This window comes from Bos indicus, chromosome 3 (assembly GCF_029378745.1).
Source record: "Bos indicus isolate NIAB-ARS_2022 breed Sahiwal x Tharparkar chromosome 3, NIAB-ARS_B.indTharparkar_mat_pri_1.0, whole genome shotgun sequence".
Taxonomy (NCBI): domain Eukaryota; kingdom Metazoa; phylum Chordata; class Mammalia; order Artiodactyla; family Bovidae; genus Bos; species Bos indicus.
Window position 1 is genome coordinate 30,532,073 of NC_091762.1, and position 21,339 is coordinate 30,553,411.

Consider the following 21,339-nt stretch of genomic DNA (forward strand, 5'->3'; position numbering starts at 1 on the left):
CATGTTTCAATGCCATTCTCCCAAATCATCCCACTCTCTCCCTCTCCCACAGAGTCCAAAAGACTGTTCTATACATTTGCCACCAAAAAGAAATGTACATTTAAAAGGTTGAGTGTGGTGAAGGAAATGGCAACCTATTTCAATATTCTTGCCTGGGAAATCCCATTGACAGAGAAACCTAGTGAGTTACAGTCCATGAGGTCACAAGAGTTAGACATGACTTAGCGACTGAACTACTACCACCATCAGTACTATATTGAAATATTTTTATTTTTTCTGATATTCATCTGTTTATTGTATCTTGGATATAATTTTATACTGTGTTTCAAGTTTTACTGAGTAAATAAAATTTATTAATTGAAAAAATAAAAGGTTGAGTGATAAAGAACAAATTATGAAATTACATTATTTCCCACATAAGGTTAATATCCTCAAAGTACAAAATGCTTTTTTAAATCAATAAAACTTGCTTCTCAATCCTACTATCAAGATAGTGAGATTAGGAATACTTTCTACTTTCTTCTATATAGTCTTCTGTACTACTAATTTTTTTTTTTACAGTAAGTATTTTAATCCATTAAATCAGTTAGTTTGGGGAAAAAATAGTTTAAAAGATATAGATGGACATCATTTTTCTTAATACTTAAAAGCCCGAAATAATTTTTTCAGAATGGCCCAATGGTTCTGCTTTGTAATATTAATCATTACATTTGGCCTTTAATATATACATGTAGTAAAATAAGAGCAACTGAGAAAAATAAGATACATGAGAAACAGAGGGAAAAATCATAAGACAAAGGAATTTTAATATGAAATGGCAGACCCCCACACTGAGGCCATTTGTTCTTTCAAAACCTGACTTGAATCTAAATCTTTGGATTAAAATTTGGCCTTTTCTTTTTTTACAGATAAGAGTCCATTGAACAAAAGCTCTTTCGTCCCTCAATAGTTATTTTTAGCGCTAAGGTCTTTTCTTCTTAAACAGAGTGGTTTTTCTTTCCCCTGACATCTAAGTTGTACCATTAAGTTAAATGTATGATTTAAATTTCAATTTTACTGAAGCTGCAGGTAGAATTAAAGGGATCATACAGATGAGCGATTTCACTGAATGTCACCTCACATAAATTTACATAAAGCTGTAAAAATCTACACAGTCTCCGAAACTTCTTCTGAAAGAGAAAAGGGAGAAAAATGTATATTGAGCACATGGAGTTTGTCAAGACCTCTCTTGAGCTTCTTTAGGAACATCATCTCACTTAATCCTCAGAGCCAAGAGGGGAAGTTAGAATTACCATCCTCATTTCATAGATGAGAGAACAGGCTCTTTGCAGTTAAATGATTTACTGGATATCACACCCACCTGATTCAAGCACCTATGCATGATCTTTCACCTGTACCCATGAACTTCTTCTTCTATGATGTAACCCATCTTCTATGATATAAGATTACTTGTATAGCATTAGTTCCCTACGTGGTCCTGAAGTCTTTTGCTGGTGTCTGGAATGATCTGAAAACTAGAGATGCTTCCCCCTCAGCAGCACTGAGGCATCCACATGGGCTCCCCATGCTCACCGTGGGGAGCATCCATTCACTGGTGCCCAGGCTCAGAGCCCAGGGTGGGTGTTAGGGGAAGCACACTGATTGAAACCGCCTACCCTGGCCAGGCACGACAGTAACTATTTGCATGAGTTGTTTTATGACAGGAGGTCCTGGTGAGGAACACGGAACTAATAAGCCTCCACCAACTGGAAGAGTTCGGGAAAGGTCAAAATGAGACACCACATGTCTGCCCACCTCCCAGAATCCTTCTCTCTGGCATTCTTTTTGGCTGAACAAGGCGTGTACCACCAGGAAGGACTCTTGAGTCAGAATGATTGGCTAAAGACAACCCAGAAACTAATCCCATCATCATAAAACCGAGACTGCAAGCCATGTGACAGAGCTGTTCTCCTGGATTCCCTGCTGCTCTCCGCCCGGGTTCCCTTTCCCAATAAAATCTCTTGCTTTGTCAGCACATGTGTCTCCTCGGACAATTCATTTCCAAGTGTTGGACAAGAGCCGGATTTCAGGACCTGGAAAGGGTCCCCCTTCCTGCAAAAAATGGCGACTCTGGTGGGGACTCTTCTTCATTCCAACTGATACCCCAACCACTCAGGGTACTCAGGGGCCAGCTTGCCTGCCAATGGACCAGACCCAGCAGCCGCAGCTGGAACCCTTTTGTCCCTGGTCTCCTCCCGATGCAGACAACTGGCCAGAGTGCCCCAACCAGGTAAGGAACAAGAGACTTTATTGACCTCTCTCCCCTGCCCTCTCTTTCCTCTCCTTAACCCTTCCTATCCTTCCCCTTTTTTCCAGTCCTCTGGTCTGTGGACGCAGCCGAGCCCACTGGAGTCTGGCTTGCCTCACTGCACAAACTGCCCACTAGCAGCAGCTGGCCTCAGTGACACTGTTTTGTGTTCTGGTTTCTTCTGTTCTACTTGCCAGTACTCATGCCCAGAGGAAGAGCCTGGCAGAGAAGCCCCAGGCCCTGCCTGGCTCTACCAGTTTGCAGCTGTGTTCCCCTGGGCAAGTGACCTGATTCTCTAAGCCTGTTTCCTTACCTGAAAAGGGAGATCTTTCTTGCATACCTGGTGGTGGTTTGGCTTTAACAATGGAAGCCCGTGCCTGGTGCTGCCCAAGTGTTACACAACATGAGCTGCTACAGCCCCTCAGTCTGGTCTCTGAAGCCCATCTAATGGCAGAACTCAAAATCACCCTCCCTTGTTGGCCAGGCCTTTGGGTCTAAACCACACTTGTGTCCTCAGCCCTGCATTTGGGAAATACTTTCCCCGAGGCAGCTGCATAAGCCCTGGCTGGCCCTCCCTCTCAGCAGGGCTGTGGTCATTCTGGGCTCGCCTGGATTCTAGGAAGTCTCCAATTTAGACACAAGCCTCATCTGTGGACAGACTCCAGTCTCCCCTAGAACCTAAAATAACATAGGGCTGATATGCTCATGGAATCAATGTTGACTTGAACCTTTTCCTTCTGACAGTTCTGCCAGAAACTTGTTTCAACAGAATGACAGTGGCTAGCTTTTGAATGAGCGTCATCTGGGGGAACTTCAGCTGCTGCAGAGGTCCATCTCTAATCCTGCACGCGGTCCTTCTGGGGCAAAATGGAGTTGCTGCCTAGCGCTCTCTTCCCAGATCTTCCTTGCCTCCCTCACCTCTGTCTGATTTTCTGAACTTCCTTAGCAGATTGCTGCTACAGGATAGATGCCAAGGGCTCACTTCCTCATTATTAATGGCCCAAGAGAAGGACGGGTAATTCACTGTAAACCTAGCCCACCACTGTTACTGGCTAAGGCGCAGAGAGAAGACTCAGTTACAAGGGGTCAGTGCTTCCCATCAGCGCTCCCCTACCCACTTGATAATTTTGTTTCCTTAACACGCCCGCATGAGCTTCCCTCGTAGCTCAGCTGGTAAAGTAATCCGTCTGCAATGTGGGAGGCCTGGGTTCAATCCTGGGTTGGGAAGATCCCCTGGAGAAGGGAACAGCTACCTACTCCAGTATTCTGGCTTGGAGAATTCCATGGACTGTATAGTCCACGGAGTCACAGAGAGTCACACACCATTGAGCAACTTTCACTTTCACTTTTCACTTTCAACCGCCTGCATACCTTTGTTACCAAGCCTTTGCTCATGCCATTCCCACCCCCACGGAATGCTCTTCCCCATCTCTGTCCTCGGAAGTCTGTAACATCCCCTCTACAAGTTTCCAGACACCCACCACCATTATGATCAGCTCACCCATCTATATTAGCAACAGTACATTCCTCTGTGTGTGCCTGAGACTGCCTATGTTTTGATCAAATTGATTTATCTTATTTCATTTAACACATTTTTAGTGTCTTCCCCTTTTTTTTTTTTTTAATTAATTTACTTGGCTGTGCTAGGTCTTAATTGGGGCACATGGAATCCAGTTCCCTGACTAGGGATCAAATCCGGGCCCTGGCATTGAGAGCAAGGAGTCTTAGCCACTGGACCACCAGGGAAGTCCCCGTTTTACACATTTTAAAAACATTATTCTAAGAAGAGGTCCGTACCTTCACCGATTACCTAAGGCACCAGAAAGTGAAGCAGCCCTGGTCTAGACTGTGTAGCCCATGCCCTCCACATCCAACAATGCCCAGCACACAGTAGGCTCTCAGCGCCTGCTTGTTGATTTGAACTGGGCCAGTGTGGGTGACAGTTCTCACAACATGTTGTGGCAGTGCGTCCCCAAGCAGCTCAAGCAGATCTGTGTCTTACCAAGGAGCAGGGTCACTCTCATTTTACATGTGCTGCTTGGCTGCCCTGCTGACCAGGCTCCAGCACGGCCTTGAGGCTCCCCCACTGCTGACCCAGCTGTGACAACATAAGACAGATCCAGCTGTGAGCGTGTCCGCAGCTTCTCAAGGTCACACTGACGGCTCCATCTGAGGGCCCAGGATCTCAAGTATGAAATACAGTTTCAGCAGAATTTCCCTTTGGCTAATTTGTCTTCTTTAGTACCCAAGCAGAAAAATCAGACTCATTGTTCTGCTCTTAATAAAAATAAAATTCAGTCTGGAGAAGCAGCAGAAAGCTGGTGGTGTCCACTCAGCTATGCAAGCCCGGTTGTCACTAAAGCTGATTGATAGTTACATGAGCATACAGAAATGATATCACTTTTATGTCCCTAGAAATTCCTCATTACACATTTGACCCCTCCTTCTGGGTTTTCAGTCGTGATTGCTTCACAGTCAGAGATGGTCTAAGAAAACAACAGGGATCAGACTAATGAAATGCAAGAAGACAGAGTTGATTGGGGAGGGGGAGGAGCACAGCTGTCTTGGAGCATCTACTGCATCCCAGACCCTATTTCAGGCAGGTTACAAACTTCTTTTCACTTATTCTCATACCAACCTTCTGTATTAATTATGCTGATCCTCACTTTGCAAAGGGGGAAAGCCAGGGTTCGGAGAGGGCAGTAAGCATGTGCAAGATCACACAGCACTAGGGCAATAAGCACCAGCTCCACAAGGCTAGCGAGGAGCCGGTCTGCGTTTGTCTCAGCTTTGTCCCACCACAAAGCCTGTGCACTTCCCACACTGGTCAAGTGGCCTAGGGCGAGGGCAGCTTCGAGCTCGACCTGGATCTCTGGAGTGACTGATGTTTGGTCCTTTCATCTAGGTCTGTCCGAGTGTCCATGGCCCCTGGTGCTGCCTGACCTAGCCACAGTCCTTGCTGGATGGGTGAAGCAGCCACATTTTTGCTGACCGTAAACTGAGCAACAGGCAAAATTATTGCCAAGAAGCCCCAGAGCAGGTGGCAGCACTCAGCCAGCCTCTGCCATATTCACAAAAACAGAATATTGGCTTTTCTGAAATCCCCAAATTCCTGGCTGTTTTTTCCCAAATTCCTGGAAGGGACTCCCCTGTTGTCCCTTCCAACTAGCATCTTTCCTACTCTTGCTCTGAACATCCTCACAATGGCTTCCTCGTCTTCTGTAAACCTGCCCTAGCAAAGGACTTGGTAGGTGAATTCCCTCTGACTCTGATAGGGCCTAGTATATACTGCTCCCAGAGATATTTATATTTTCAAGAGCCAAAAAATCTTACAGGTCAGGAATGACTTTATAACTGTGATGTCTTTGGAGGAGATGGGTGAGGTAAGCGGAGAGAAAGTATGAGAACAGAGAGACAGAGGAATGTCTTCCCAGTGGAGCCCCTGAATTATAAAGGGAACCCTCCTACACAGTTGGTGGGAATGTAAATTGGTATGGCCACTGTGAAGAACATTACAGAGGTTTATCAAAAAACTAAAAATAGACCTACCAACTGCTGCTGCTGCTGCTGCTAAGTCGCTTCAGTCGTGTCTGACTCTGTGCGACCCCATAGACGGCAGCCCACCAGGCTCCCCCGTCCCTGGGATTCTCCAGGCAAGAACACTGGAGTGGGTTGCCATTTCCTTCTCCAATGCACGAAAGGAAAAGTGAAAGTGAAGTCGCTCAGTCGTGTCCGACTCTTCACGACCCCATGGACTTCAGCCTACCAGGCTCCTCTGTCCATGGGATTTTCCAGGCAAGAGTATGGACCCATCAATTCCATTCCTGGGTATATATCTAAAAGAAATGAAAATACTAATTCAAAAAGATACATGTGCCCCAGTGTTCATAACAGCATTATTTACAGTAGCCAAGAAATGGAGGCAACCTAGTGTCCACCAACAGATGAACAGATAAAGAGAATGTGGTATATATGTACAATGGAATACCACTACTCAGCTATATAAGTAAGTTCAGTTTCCAGAACATATCATGTTCTTTTTTAATCTGTTTTCATCCATTCATCCATCCACCTGTTTATTCACTCAACAGGTCCAATGCCAAAGCCATTCCTGCATTTAAGGGTTTTGTTATGGCAGCAGTCCACTTCCAGGTAGTAGTCTATAAAGAGAATGAAATGTTGCCATTTGAAACAACATGGATGGACTTTGAGGGCGTTATACCAAGTGCAAAAGTCAGACAGACAAAGACAAATACTGTATGGTATCACTTACATGTGTAATCCAAAAAATACAAAAACTAATGAGCAGAATTAAAAAAAAAAAGGCAGACTCACGTGGTTATGAGTGGGAGGGAGCCAGTATAGGGAAGAGGGATTAAGAAGTACAAACTATCAGGTATAAAATAAGCTACATGGATATATTGTACAACATGGGGAGTATAGGCAATATTTTATAACTATAAATGGTGTATAACCTTTAAAATTGTGAATCACTAACTATAGTATACACCTGTAATTTATATATTATGTAGCAGCTATATTTCAACAAAAAATTAATATTTAAAAAATTCTCCGTCCAGATGAGAATCCTGAAGTTGGTTCTGTAGTCGATCACTGGACCAATTTCAAGTAGCCTTTTAAATTCCCAAGAGGGTTTACAGAGAGCCATTGTTTTCCCCTTGGTTTCTGATGGTCACCTCTTTGGAGGAGTACTTCTTCTTTAGCTGCCCATTTGGCTGTTAAGCTGTCTGAACTGCATCATGATACCAGGATAAAAGGCGATGCCTGAAGAGCTGATGCAGGCCTGTAACTGTTGTGTCTCAGACAGGGCCAGGGTCCCGTCAGGGCGGGGCCTTCAGGGCAAGGCAGAGGCGAACTCAGTTCACTGTGCTCAAGGGGCTTTCAGTCTGGTGGGATATGCAGGAAATTTAAAGTATACCCACATATTTCTGGTACCTGGAAGTGGACTGCTGCCATAACAAAACCCTTAAACGTGGGAATGGCTTTGGCATTGCACCTGTTGAGTGAATAAATAAGTGGATGGACGAATGGATGAAAACAGATAAAAAAAGAACATGACATGTTCTGGAAACTGAACTTACTTCAGAATTACTAGAGCAAGGGGTCCATTTTGATGGGAAGTGCAGGAATTTTCCTCATTCAAAAACTATTTATTGCTTATTTTGTTCCTGATACTATGCTGCTATCTAACGCTGCAGTGATGGGCCCAACACACACTGTGCATGAAGCTGGGAAGGTGAGCTGATGGAACCCAGGTACACATAAGGCTCCTCTTTCTCCCTCCACACCTTCAGGGTTTCACAAGGTCTCGACTCAGCTCCTTCTCTCCCTCTGTCTCTGCATCCACCTCCCTCTCCCCTTGGCTCTGAGTCTATATTTCCTGCCCAGACTCGTCTGAGCCCCAGCTCCATCTGTGGCAGGTTGAACTGGTCCACAGAGAGAAGCCCTGAAGACTTCTGCTGGGTGACGACCAGGCTTTTGTTATGCTCGCTGAGGGGTGCCAGCTGGGAGCCAAAGAGGAACACCTCAGTTAATGGGAGAGTTTAGAGAGCTCATGAGGGAAGGGAAAGAGGAAGCAGGAATGAAGAAACTATGTTTCTGCTGTCTGGTGGACAATGTCATTATTATAGCCTAATTCCCCTTGAAATCTTTGGCATATTATCTGTTAATCTATATATAATGTCTATTTTTTATGAATACAGTATCTGTTAGATTAATGGATATATTAATAATGCATTATCATATCTACTGATCATTAAGAAATACTTATTGAGCACCTCCTATGTGACAGTCAGTTAATACACTGTGAAGTGGGCTCTGAGGGTGAGAGTCGCAGAGTGAGGGCAGCATCATGATGGGTATAGGGGCACTTCCCTGGTGGTCCAGTGATTAAGAATCTGCTTGCTAACACAGGGGACATGGGTTCGATCCCCAGTTTAGGAAGATCCCACACGCTGTGGAGCAGCTAAGCCCATGAGCTGCAAGCACTGAAGCCTGCACCCTAGAGCCCGCGAGCCGCAACAAGAGAAGCCACCGAAGTGAGAAGCCTGCGCACCACGACAAAGAGCAGCCTCTGCTGCCACAACTAGAGAAAGCCCATGCAGCAATGAAGACCCAGAGCAGACATGTGCTGTACTGTGCTGAGTCGCGTCTGACTCTTTGTGACCCCATGGACTGTAGCCCGCCAGGCTCCTCCGTCCAGGGGAATTCTCCAGGCAAGAATACTGGAGTGGGTTGCCATGCCCTCCTCCAGGGGAATCTTCCCAACCCAGGGATCAAACCCAGGTCTCCTCCACTGCAGATGGATTCTTTACCAACTGAGCCGTAAGGGAAGCCCCAGTGCAGACATAAATAAATAAATAAAGATGCGAGTAGGGCAATGGGAATGTCTTCCCTAGGGATACCCCTGTCTGACTTGTACGCCCTTCCACAGATATCCATGGAGCACCTGACATGTGCCAGAGGGCTGCAGAGTTGGGCAAAGTAGGCAGAAAGCCCTGTCCTCCTGGAACATATCTGTCTATGGCCTATTTCTTGAGGTCCCACCTCAAGTGCAACCTACTGAACTATTCTCACATTCAGCAAACTTGCTTCTTTTGTATTGTTCCTCTCAGTTTGTGGTGCCTGGGTTCCATATCTTAGCAAAGAACACTCTTATGCACATAATTACTTGAACAGAGTCATCCCTCTCCTTTCCCTGTTATTAACTCATTATTGGCTAATAGCACCTGTTATATTAGACCAATAGCCATTGTTGCTTTACATGTGTGTATTCTCCATTATGAGCTCTATATCAAAATGCCTGGCACATAGGAGAAACTCAGCAAATGTTTATCCAACAGAGGAGGGAAGCAATTGTAATATAGTCAGCACAGGTAGAATACATCCCCCCAGACCTTGGGAAATAGTCCATGATTATCATCCTCCTAGCCTCTCCTCTCCCTCCTGCCTTTCCTAAGGCACTGGCTCGGCTCAGGTAATGACAACTCTTGCTGTATATTTCAGCTGCTGTTTGGCATCAAATCACATCACTGCCCCTGCTCCAAAATCATCACATCCAGGTTTCTCAAATTCCAGTCTGAATGCCTGTCTAGGCCAGGCTCACGCTCACTCCGGGCGCCAACTCTGCTCAGAGAATCCGCATTTTTCAAGCAGCCTCCTCCATCACTGCTCATTCTTCTCTCCACCAGATGTACACAACACTCTTCTATGAGCACCTGCTCCTCTCAACCTAGCAGTGGGGAACCAGCCTACTCATGTATGTCTCATTCATCCATTCATGTTACACCTGGCCTTGCTCTGAAGCTAACAAAGATGTAAGAACACAGCAAGATTCAGTAGAGCCACCACATCCAGTTGTGCAGGGTGTTCACTGCACAAAAACACCCACTGAAGAGGAAGTTGGGGGCTAAAATCCAGTCCATCTCACCCAAGCCATGCAGCCCAGCTCAGGCTACACCTGCCCAGAGATGGCTTCTTCCTCTAATGTGCATAGTCTTCCACGTGCCAGTGAGAATTAAAAGTACAATGAAAGATGAAAGCGAGAAATAAGGCTGAAGACAAAGGACAGCCAGAAAAGCTATGAAAGCCCCCAGCGGCAGACATCTGTTCAAATCCTTGCCCAAGTGTGTCCCTTACGAAAAAGAGAGCCAAAAACATCCAGGGGCTAAAACGAAGAGAAAGGGTAACCACTGCTGCTCCACGGGGAAAGACAAGAAGGATTTTGAAGAACATGTGTCACGCTGCCTTGCACTCTGGTTGTTTCACTGGCCTCATTTCTAGACACATCAGAGTCTAATCAGGTAAGGCAGATGCTTGTGAAAGGGAAGGCAGCAGCCTCGCCTTCTCCCACATTGAAGAATCAGCATCACCAGTTCACAAGAATACACTTACCTGGGAAATGCTTGTGCGTGGGCTCTGGCCCCACTGTACCAGCTACCAACCAGGTAACCTGGGACTATAGTTGTTTTCTTGGATATTTCCGTTTGCACAATTCTGATATGAATTTTGTGGGTAGAGAGAATGGGGAATGGATTCTGTAAAGGCCACAAGACTCTCAAATCTGAAAAATAAAGATCAGTGGCGATCCCTGGCCCTCCCATGCCTGATCCTACTTACTGGCTTTGCTACCCTTGGCAAAACAATTTAAAAGGGCTTTGGCTTTAGCATCTGAGAGTCAATACTGCAACATGTTTCTCACTCTGCCTGACCCACGTTTTACTGACACAGATAACTCAGAGCTACTCAGGAATTTAACTCACCAGTGGGACCAAGAAAGAACTATAACCTCTGCTTACTGGCCCGAGGGTCTCAGATTAAGAATTTTATAAACACTTTGCTTTGCTTAGTATGTGAAATGTGTGAGGAAAACTAGTACAATAAACCAAATGATGGTTTACCTCAGGTCCACATCTTATAAGACCCACTCACAAGATTATATTAACAAATGTAATCAACAAAATGACAAAATATAACATTGAGTCAGCAAGTGTTTCAGGAAGATGATACAGCCACTCACCTGCCACCCCAATGGGGGATGTGTCTGGCTTTGTGGGTGGGAGCTGGGGGTTGGGGGGTTACACAGGGCCCACCGTCCTGGAGCCTGTCCAGGATCTTGGTCTTGTATCTTCTGGGGGCCTGCAGACCACCCGGCAGCTCCCACCTGTGTGCTGGCCACCTGCCAGCCCTCAAGACTCCAGGGCCGCCTCTAGCTTCAGAATAGCCCTTCCATTTCTTTCAGGTAGTCTCTTAACATCTCTGAGTTTGTTAACTTATAAAATGAGAATAACACTCTACCCCATACAACAATTCTTTTGAGGTTTTTTTTGTTTTTTTTTTTTTTGAGATAACATGCCAAGCACTTACTTAAAGTACCTGGCACATTAGCAGATCCTCAACAAATTATAATCATCATCAATCTTCAGAGAAATAAAGCGATAGAATGTAGGGGTACTACTTCTCTCCCTGGTCTTCCTTCTCTGAGTTAACTAGCATCCCAGAAGCTAAAGCAGAAAGTGGACCTCTTCTTTACAAATAAAAAAAACTTTTTATTTTCTATTGGTGTATAGCTGGTTAACAGTGTTGTTATAATTTCAGGTGAATGCAAAGGGACTGAGCCATACATGTTCATGCATCCATTCCAGAGAGCGGGCCTCTTTTTGCATGCCATACACTGTGCCTGAGTTTAGGCCTGTGTGCTGAACACTTGCAGTGAAGACTGCTTTGTATTCAAATCACTGTGGGACTAGAGGCTGAACACGGTCTGGAGAAAGGTGCCCAGCTCTTGACCTGGATAAGCTGAGAGTCTCCTGGAATAATATATCTTCATCAATAACAAAAGGCTCTTTATACATGTAGGGCATAAGACACATAGCCACTTTTTAAAAAAAAAATCTGCTTCAAAGGACAAGAGGCGACCTTTAAGAAGGTATAACTTGACAGCAACAAAAACAACAAAAAAGAATCACCATCAGACTCCTGTCCAAACCCCCACACCGTCACACGACGGGGAAAGAAACCCAAGCTGTCAGGCTTACGTTTGAGAGGAGAGACAATTCAAGTACTTTGTGCAGAAGGAAACAGAGGTTAATGCAGAGCAAATGTTCAGAGGGTGACTCCTGAAAATTGAGTCAGAAAGGCTTCAGTGAGGCCTTGGAGTCAGAATGGGCTTGCATTTTGCAAGCCTAAACAAAAGCCCCCGCCCCAAACCAAACCCAAATGTAAACTGTTACCATCACTGGTGAGACAATCCCTGAGTGATTTTGGCCCCCATACTCTGCCCATAATTAGCTTTATAATAATCAGGGCTCCAGCCAGCGGGGAACATGATAGGCTGAGCATGAGAAAATCGGACTACTTCCATGGAGGCCTGGTACAAGCCTTGGTATAACCCTGTTACAACAATCAGGATTTTCTTTCCATGGCAAGTAGCAGAAACCCACTTCAAAGGAGGATAAGCAGAATAGGAGATTTACTGGCTCCTGGGAAGAGGTGGATTCAGGGGCTCAAACTGTGACTTTAAGGTTCCCTTTACCTTTACATCTCTCAGCTGTGTTTCTCTTTGCTCATTGTCTTTATTTCCTCCAGATGGTGTGGTTTCCTATACCCCTCAACACTGGTGGAGATGGCTGAGTGGAGCTTCAGAACAAGGCTTATTATCCAAAAGGAAGGCAGAGCCTCTCTCCTCTGGCTTTCCTAACAATGACTAAAACAGATGCTGATTACCTGTGTTTCAATCATGTGCCCGACCCTGTGCCAATCATTGGTGTCAAGGGTGAGAGGTCTATTCTCATTGGCCAGACTGAGGACAGGTACCTCCCTGTGTTGGGGGAGGTGAGGGCAGTGGCACCTGAACCACGTGTGATGGAGAAAAGAGTGGCTTTATTTCTAGAAGGAGGGTAAGCTGGGCAGGCAAAAACATCACAAGTCCTCGACTTCTGGTCAATAGGAGAGAACCATTTGGGGGCCAAGGTGCAAACTGATATAGCTAGAGCCTCTATCCGCTAGACTAAATTCTAGATATTTGGAAGGAGAGCAAGTCAATTGGCCTTAAATTGGAATCAGGTTCTCATGAAGAGTACTGAGCCCTCTCCTCCCCACACCATGTTGGAAACCCAGGGACCCAGAGTGACTGTAAAATTGGCGGGACCAGCTTCTGTGCCACTCAGGGAGGGCTCGTGGGTAAGCCAGACATGTCTCTTCCTGATCTCCCTAAAAGACCAAAATAACCTAACAGCCCAGACAGCCGGACTTCCTGACCGGACCCTCCTCTGCTTCGCTTTACCTTCAGCTTGTAGTGTCCACAGAAGTGCAGTCCCAGCTCCTGACACTGCGACAGGTCTCCTCTCTTCCTCGTGGGTCAAGCAGAGTGTTTGCTAAGTGAGCCAAACTACCCCCCCCACTCCTCAGTTGGCCCCAGGCACCAAGGAGGCACCTGATAAATGTTTGCTGAGGCCTTTTCCCAGCAGGTCAGAGTAAGTACTTTTGAAAAATGACGTGGGCTCCCTATTTGTGGTTTATCCATCAGCAGATGAGAGCTCCTTAAAAGACCTGGATGGGCTGTTCTCTAAGACACCCATCCAAGTAAAAAGAGACAAACACCCACAGCCCACACAAACCTGTTTCCCCGTGAGTTAGAAGCTATTAAGTACTAATAACTCCTTTCCTACAAAAAAGCATCCTGAACCCAAAGGGAAGACGGCTTGTTTATTTGCTGAACAAGACTGGTGGCAGCAGAGCTTGAGAAGGTTTTGGCCCTGCAGTGAGAGAAGCTCACTCAGAGTTTTGGCAGCTGTCTCTGACTGCCTCTTGCCTTGATGCCATAATAGAAAATGACCAGCAAGGCTCTTTTCCACTGTGTTCTAAAGGCCCGTCATGGGCAGTCCTGGGTAGGTCCAGAAAATTATTTATATAGTACTGTTACAGGCTGAATCTGCCTAAAATTGACATGTTGACGTCCTAACCCCCCATGCCTCAAAATGTGACTATATCTGGAGACAGGGTCTTTAAAGAGGTAATTAAGTTGAACTGAGGTCATTAGAGTGGGCCCAAATCCAATATGACTGCTGTCCTCATAAGAAGAAGAGGCGATTAGGACAGAGACAACACAAGAGGAAAGACAAGATGAAGATACAGAGAGAGATGGCCATCTCTATAAAGCAAGGAGAGAGGCCTCAGGAAGAAATGACTGCTTCATCTGACACCTAATCTCAGACTTGACTCCAGAATTGTGAGAAATGACATTTCTGTTGTTTGAACCACCCAGTCCATGGTATCTAGTTATAGCAGCCCTAGCAAACTAATACATATGCTTTACGATTTATAAAGCTGTTTTCTCATACCTGAGCTCACTTAATTTTCACAACAATCCAACTGAGTGGAGAGTATTATCCTCATTTTATTGATGAAACACTGAGCCTAAGAAGCTATTAGCCTAAAGTCATACTGCTCAAGAGTAACAGAGCCTTGGCTTGAATCCAGAGTTTCTGATTCCAGACCCCATGTTCTTTCCAATAGACTTGCTTTGTTCTCAGAGTGCTTGGTGCCATTGTTGTCATTTGTTTTTCTGACCATCAGCCATTTAGAGACAGGTTACAATTGGCCCCTTAATCTGGAGAGTGGCTGAGCAATTCTCTCCAGTTTACACAATAAGTTGGTGGCAGGAATGGTATTAAAGCAGCTCCTGAAATTCTGGGTCATTGTTAAGTGATGATTTCTTATTTCTCCTATTCACTCAGCCAAACTCAAAGAGTCAGGAGCTTTGGGGTGGGTGGTTTTGTTCCCAGATCCAAACAGTAACTGGCCCTGCCTCTCACTCCTACTTCAGGTGAGCCTGCTGAAGGCAATCCTGGAATTCAGATGCTCAGCACCTGAGGTCCCGACCCCCCACCCCGTTGTTAACAGCCCTCAGTGCAAGGGCGGGATTGATTTGGCCCTTAAGGATCTGCTTTCATCGTTTACCACCTACTGGGAGGAGAATTGAAGAGGCTTCATCTGGAGTTTGCTTTCAGCTTAAAATAGTCGTGTCTTTTCCTGAGAACATTGAAAAGTTGATATCAAAATAAGCAAAGGAGCCAGACTAGCAAATTCCAGTGGTCTGAATTCTTTTTCCTTTTTGGGGGTGGGGCAGAAGTATGTGATAGGTGCAAATAGCAAGAATTGATATCAGAATACATAAAAGAAAGACAAATTGATACCTATAACCCTATCACCTCCATTTTTTCTTTTGGTGTTCCTTTGTTTCTTTGTCCAGATATGCATGTAATTTTTACAGTTATGCAAAGATGAGATTTTATATTTTTATTTAACATCATAATAGAAGCATTTTCTCACATTGCCACATAATCATCACAATAATCTTTTTAATGGCGCATAAGATCACTTGAAGTGATGGAGCCCTCATTTGCACAATCCTCCTTTCCTTAGTCATTAGGTTGTTTCCAAGTTTTCACTTCAAATGACCCATTCTTTAGCAGACTGCAGAAAAGCGGCTGATTCTTGATTTACCTGGGAGTTTTCTGGTATCAAACAGTGGTTCCGTTTACAGGTGGGTGTCCAGGAATCACCCTGAGGCTGTGGTGACTGATGGAGAGGTCAGCACAGAGGGAAGGCTGGGTGGGGAGGAAGGGCTGGGAGCCAGCGAGCTAGAGTCAGGCGGGATCATGCATTTTCCCACCCAGACTTTCCTGCCTCTCAGGGACCCCTGGCAGCTACTCAGCTAGCACTGAGGTAGGAAGCAGCCTGTGAACACAGCGGGTAAATGACAGAGGGTCCCATTTTGGCTGCCGTAAAAAACCAAACCAACAACAAGCTACCTAAGAAGGTTCTGTGCCTTTGGCTCTTCCCAGGCTGCAGAGCACTGGGTCTCCTGATAATAAATACTCAGGCAACTTGGAGGACCTAACCACTAATCCCAGGAGGCTGAGCAGAAGCGATATGGTAGATTTTGCTCATTTCATCAAGTTGCATTCTGTCTAACCTGATCCTGGCATATTTTCTGCTTTCCTGCAACTTCTGCCTGAAGGGACAGAAGTCCCAACCCAAATGCACAACCCCCCTCAGTCCTGCCCCAGCCAGAAATCCCTTCTGGCTCTCCACACTCCTCCTCCCAGAGCTTCTTACCTGACCCCTTTGGGAAAAGCCCCCAGTTGGTGAGAACTACTGACAGCCTTGGGAAATAGAAACAAGCAGGAAGACAGAGGACGTTCTCATTGCATTGAAAGTCAGCTCCATTTGGAGGCAATTCAAAATGCAAGCGTACTCGTGCAGTCGCTGTTGACCAAGTTAATTTATTGCCTCGTGGTTACAGCAGTGGTCCCACCCCCTTAGAATGAATTGAGTTTGGAGTCTCGTGGCTGGGCAGAATCCTATGGAATTTTCTCCATCATCCTCTTCATGGCCCATCCAAAGGTCATTCAGGGTTTGCCCTGACTGACAATAGAAGAAGCCAACTATGAAGAGTATTTACTGCTAGGTACTAAGCAAAATGCTTTACATAAATATCTCAAATGATCCACATAACTTTATGAAGAAAGGAGTATTATTACCCCCATTCTATGGATGAGAAATTCTATAGATGAGAAAAGGCTCAGAAAGGTCAAGTAACTAACCCCAAGTCATATAGCAGGTAAGTGGTATTAGTTAAGACCAGATTCAGACAGTCTGACTGGAGTGCACAAGCTCCCCACTAGGGACGCCTCTTTTTGCCAGCCTAGCCGCACCACGGTAATAATAATCATTAAACTGAACCATTTAAGTCCCAGGTGCTTTGCTAAGGCATCTGCTTGCATTCCTCAAACTCTTGAATGAGGAAACAGAGAATCAGCGAGGTTAATTCACTTCCCCAAAGTCACATGATTAGTAAGCAAGTATGACAGGGACTATTTTCTTCTAAGGGCTTCCCTGGTGGCTCAATGGTAAAGAATCTGCCTGCCAACGCAGGAGACACAGGAGACGCAAGTTTGCTCCCTGGGTCTGGAAGATCCCCTGGAGAAGGGAATGGCAAACCACTCCAGTATTCTAGCCTGGAAAATCCCATGGACAGAGGAGCCTGGCAGGCTATAGTCTATGGAGCTGCAAAGAGTCAGACATGAACTTAGCGACTAAACAACCACATCCTCTAAAATCCATTTTCTCCTTGTAGAATAATAGATTCCCATTATTAGCTGAATATGTGGCCTTCTAGAATCAAGACTATATTTATTTGCTAGATTTTGTTGAAGCTATTCAAGTCCATGTGACTAAATCATGGATAACAAGATGTAAGCAAAAATGCTTTGTACACAAGGACCTACTGTACAGCATAGGGAACTCTCTTCACTGTTGTATGGTGGCCTGGATGGGAGGGGAGTCTGGGAGAGAATGGATACATGTGCATGTATGGCTAGGTCCCTTCGCTGTTCACCTGAAACTGTCACAATATTGTTTGTTAATTGGCTATACCCCAGTACAAAATAAAAAGTATAAAAGATGCTCTGTGCAACTTCCTGGAAATGTCAGTCTTCTTTCCTCCTTCCTGCTGGTGGAATGCTGACCTGAGAGCTGGAGCTGGAAGGGTGCCAGCTTGAGCCGTGACATGACCAAGGCCACAAATAGCAGAGCCACGAGGTAGAAGGAGCCTGGGTTTCCACGGACTCCATGGAGCCAAGTCCACTCAGCCATCTTGAGGTAACCACATCTCAACTTTTACATGAAGGAGAAATAAACACCCAGCTTGATTAAACCACCATTATTTTGGGTTTTCTGTCATTTACAGCCAAACCTAATCCTAATTAACATAGTGGTGGAGCTGGAATCTAAACCAGTTTGACACCAAAGGCCCAAATTAACCACTCTGACATGCTGTTTCTACTGTACAACTCTATGCCCACACTGGTTCACAATATTATCAGTCTTCCACTCCCTTCATTTGGAGAATCATACAATAAATATTTACCAAGTGCCAGGGCCTGAGCTAGGGAATAAACCAAGAATATAAATACGAATGATTTTGTCAGTGCCCTCAAGGAGTTGGCAGTCCATCTTGAAAGACAGATGGCTAAGCAAATAAATAAAATACAGTGGGACGAGTCCTGTAATCGAGACATGAGCCAGATGCTGTGGGAGCACAAAGAGAGGAGCGACTCACTGCCTGAGGATCAGGGAAGATTTCACCTAAGTGTCGCAGATGAGCTGCACATACTAAGCAGCTGCAGGAAAGTGTGAAGTGTCCTTGGTTCTCATACACCAATACATGTAAAGGTGGTGCTAGTGGTCAAGAATCCTCCTGCCAGTGCAGGAGAAACAAGAGATGCAGCTTCAATCCCGGAGTCAGGAAGATCCCCTGGGGGAGGGCATGGGAACCCACTCCAGTATTCTGGCCTGGAGAACCCCATGGACAGAGGAGCCTGGCGGGCTACAGTCCACAAGATCACAGCGAGTCAGACGCGACTGAAGCTGCTTAGCACACAAGCACCAACGACCTGCCATCTTTTGTCTAGAAGTGCAGCCCATTCTCCTTTCCCTGGGGTTTTAGACTCGGATTCTTCATCTTTTGTCTAGAAGTGCAGCCCATTCTCCTTTCCCTGGGATTTTAGACTCGGATTCTTCATCTTTTGTCTAGAAGTGCAGCCCATTCTCCTTTCCCTGGGATTTTAGACTCGGATTCTTCAGCAGTGGAACCCCGTGGAGCCCCTTGGGGATCCAGACTGCTTTTGTTTGCTGGACCTTCAGCCATGAAGAAAAAACTTAGGTGTGACTCGTAAGGCCAACCTTCCTCACAGCAAGGAAGAAAATAGAAGCAGGACACAGAAGGCCCCCAGCAGCAGGGCTGGATAAATACAGATTCTTCAGCATAGCTGTGAAAGCCAGACTGAGTTCTGTCCGTAATTACTCTGCGTTCGGAAATGGTGTTTCCAATGTGACCTTTCTACCTGCGATTCTAACAGAGGAGCTGCTGTCAGTGTTAATAAAGCCTGGACTCGGCTCTCCTTGATTGGAGCCAATTAGAATTACCCAGAGAGGGCAGCCAGGGCAGCGTGGCCGCTAATGAGGGCAGATGGTGTGTTGGCATTGGCTTCTTTGCCCAGTGAGGAGGGGATGGGAAACTCACCCTGCCTAGCGATCCCCTCTTCCCCCCTCCCATGGCCTCCAACAACTCTACTGAACTATTTCTTGAGCACCAGCTTTAAATCAAGGCAATGAGATCTACTGGGGAAAAGAATATCTCCTGGATAATGAGGCCAAGCAACACTTTTTCTCACTCAGCCTGTATTTATTAAGCAAACTACCACAGTCCCCCTTACCCAAGGGGATATGTTGCAGGACACCCAGTGGATGACTGAGACTGTAGTCTCCTATATACACTGTTTTTCCTTATACATGCATACCTGTGAAAGAGCTTAATTTATGAATTAGCACAGTAAGAGATGGAACAATTATAACAATATATTAGAATAAAAGTTATATAAACATGTTCTCTCCCTCTCTCTCACTCTCAAAATATCTTATGGCACAAATTTAATGCCTTTTCCATTTGAACTAAGCACTTATCACACACTGTGGCATTAACTTTTGCAGTCTGAGCTTCGACAAAGCTAGCACAAACTTCTCAGTGTTGTGTGGCAGTCTGGATGGAAGGGGAATTTAGGGGAGATTAGGTACATGTATATGCTGAGTCCCTTCACTCTTCATCTGAAACTATCACAACATTGTTAATTGGCGATACCCCAATACAAAATAAACAAAAAAAATTAGCATGAATTTCTCTTCCTCTTCACAATTTCACAGACAGAAGTTTCATTCTTACCATAGATCTTAGCAACCTCAGCATAGGATTTTTTTCTTTCCTTATTAAATGTAGAACTTTCACCTTTTCACTGAAAGAAAGCGTTTTGTGACTTCTCTTTGGCGTGTCCGAATTGCCAGCATCACAACTCTTGCACTTTGGGGCCATTATTAAGTAAAACAAAGGTGACTCAAACACAAGTACCACAATATTATGATGGTCATGCTAGTAACTGAGATGGCCACTAAATGCTAATGGGAGAGATATCCTGAATGAAAGGATGATTCACGTCTCAGTGGGAGGAGGTGGGATGAAGCAGGACACTCAGATTTCATCACACTATTCAGTTCAGTTGGGTCGCTCAGTCATGTCCGACTTTGCGACCCCATGGACTGCAGCACACTAGGCTTCCCTGCCCATCATCAACTCCTGGAGCTTGCTCAGACTCATGTCCATCGAGTTGGTGATGCCACCCAACCATCTCATCCTCTGTCATCCCCTTATCCTTCTGCCTTCAGTCTTTCCCAGCATCAGGGTCTTTTCTAATGAATCATTTCTTCGCATCAGGTGACCAGAGTATTGAAGCTTCAGCTTCAGCATCAGTCCTTCCAATGGATGTTCAAGTTTGATTTCCTTTAGGATGGACTGGTTGGATCTCCTTGCAGACCAAGGGACTCTCAAGAGTCTTCTCCAACACCACAGTTCAAAAGCATCAATTCTTCGGCTACTAAGAATAGCGTGTAATTTTAAACTTATGAATTGTTATTTCTGAAATTTCCCATTTGATGTTTTCTGACATGGCTGACTACAGGGTAACTGAAACTGTAGAAAACAAAAAGATTAGGGGGACCACTGTACTCTGGGCCAGGAGAGGTGCCGGGGCAACATGCAATAACAACCAAGATACAAACTTACCATGACGTGAAGGAAGCTTAAGCTTTAGGGCATCCCGTCAGCACAAGTCCTGAAAGGGATGCTAGCAATGCTGTTCACGTTTTGGTCAACTTTGAAAAAGTAAGTTAGTTTAACCACACTCAGTTAGGAATGCGGTCTCTTTCTGCTTAGACTCTGTCACACTTCCCCCAGGGTAGAGCATCAACGAAGTGGCATTGACGGGATCTGGCCAAGGGCAAGTAAGTAGGGGATACGACTAGGTTTGCATTCTGCGGGGGTGTATTAGGTGGTTTGCAGTCACTTTTTAAAAACGTTATTTCTTTGCTATGATTTTTTTGGCTGCACTGGGTCTTCATGCTGCTCATGGGCTCTCTCCAGCTGCGGGGAGCTGGGGCTGCTCTCTCGTTCTAGCGCATGAGCTTCTCGTTGCAGTGGCTTCTCTTGCTGTGGAGCATGGGCTCTGTCGTTGGGGCGCAGGTGCTTAGTTGTTCCTCGACATGTGGGATCTTCCCAGATCAGGAATCATACCCATGTCTCCAGCACTGGCAGGCAGACTCTTTACCACTGGACCACCAGGGAAGTCCTGCAGCCACTTTTTAAATAAACTTCTCTAGCCATCTCAGTGTGGAAGTAGCTGCCAGGAACCCTCCTATTGCCCATGGTATCTTCTCCTCTGGCATGTGGCACTAAGGAGCAGGGCCAGAGTTCGTATCAGATTTGAATACATCCTACAGAAACTGGCAGTGGAAGTATGTGGGTAGTGGAGGAGAAACAAGATTTGAATTGTACAGAGCCAAAAGCTAGTCTATGGGAAAATCTTCTATGTGTAAAATTCTAAATGCAGGATTCAGTTCTCACAGACACCAAGTCATAT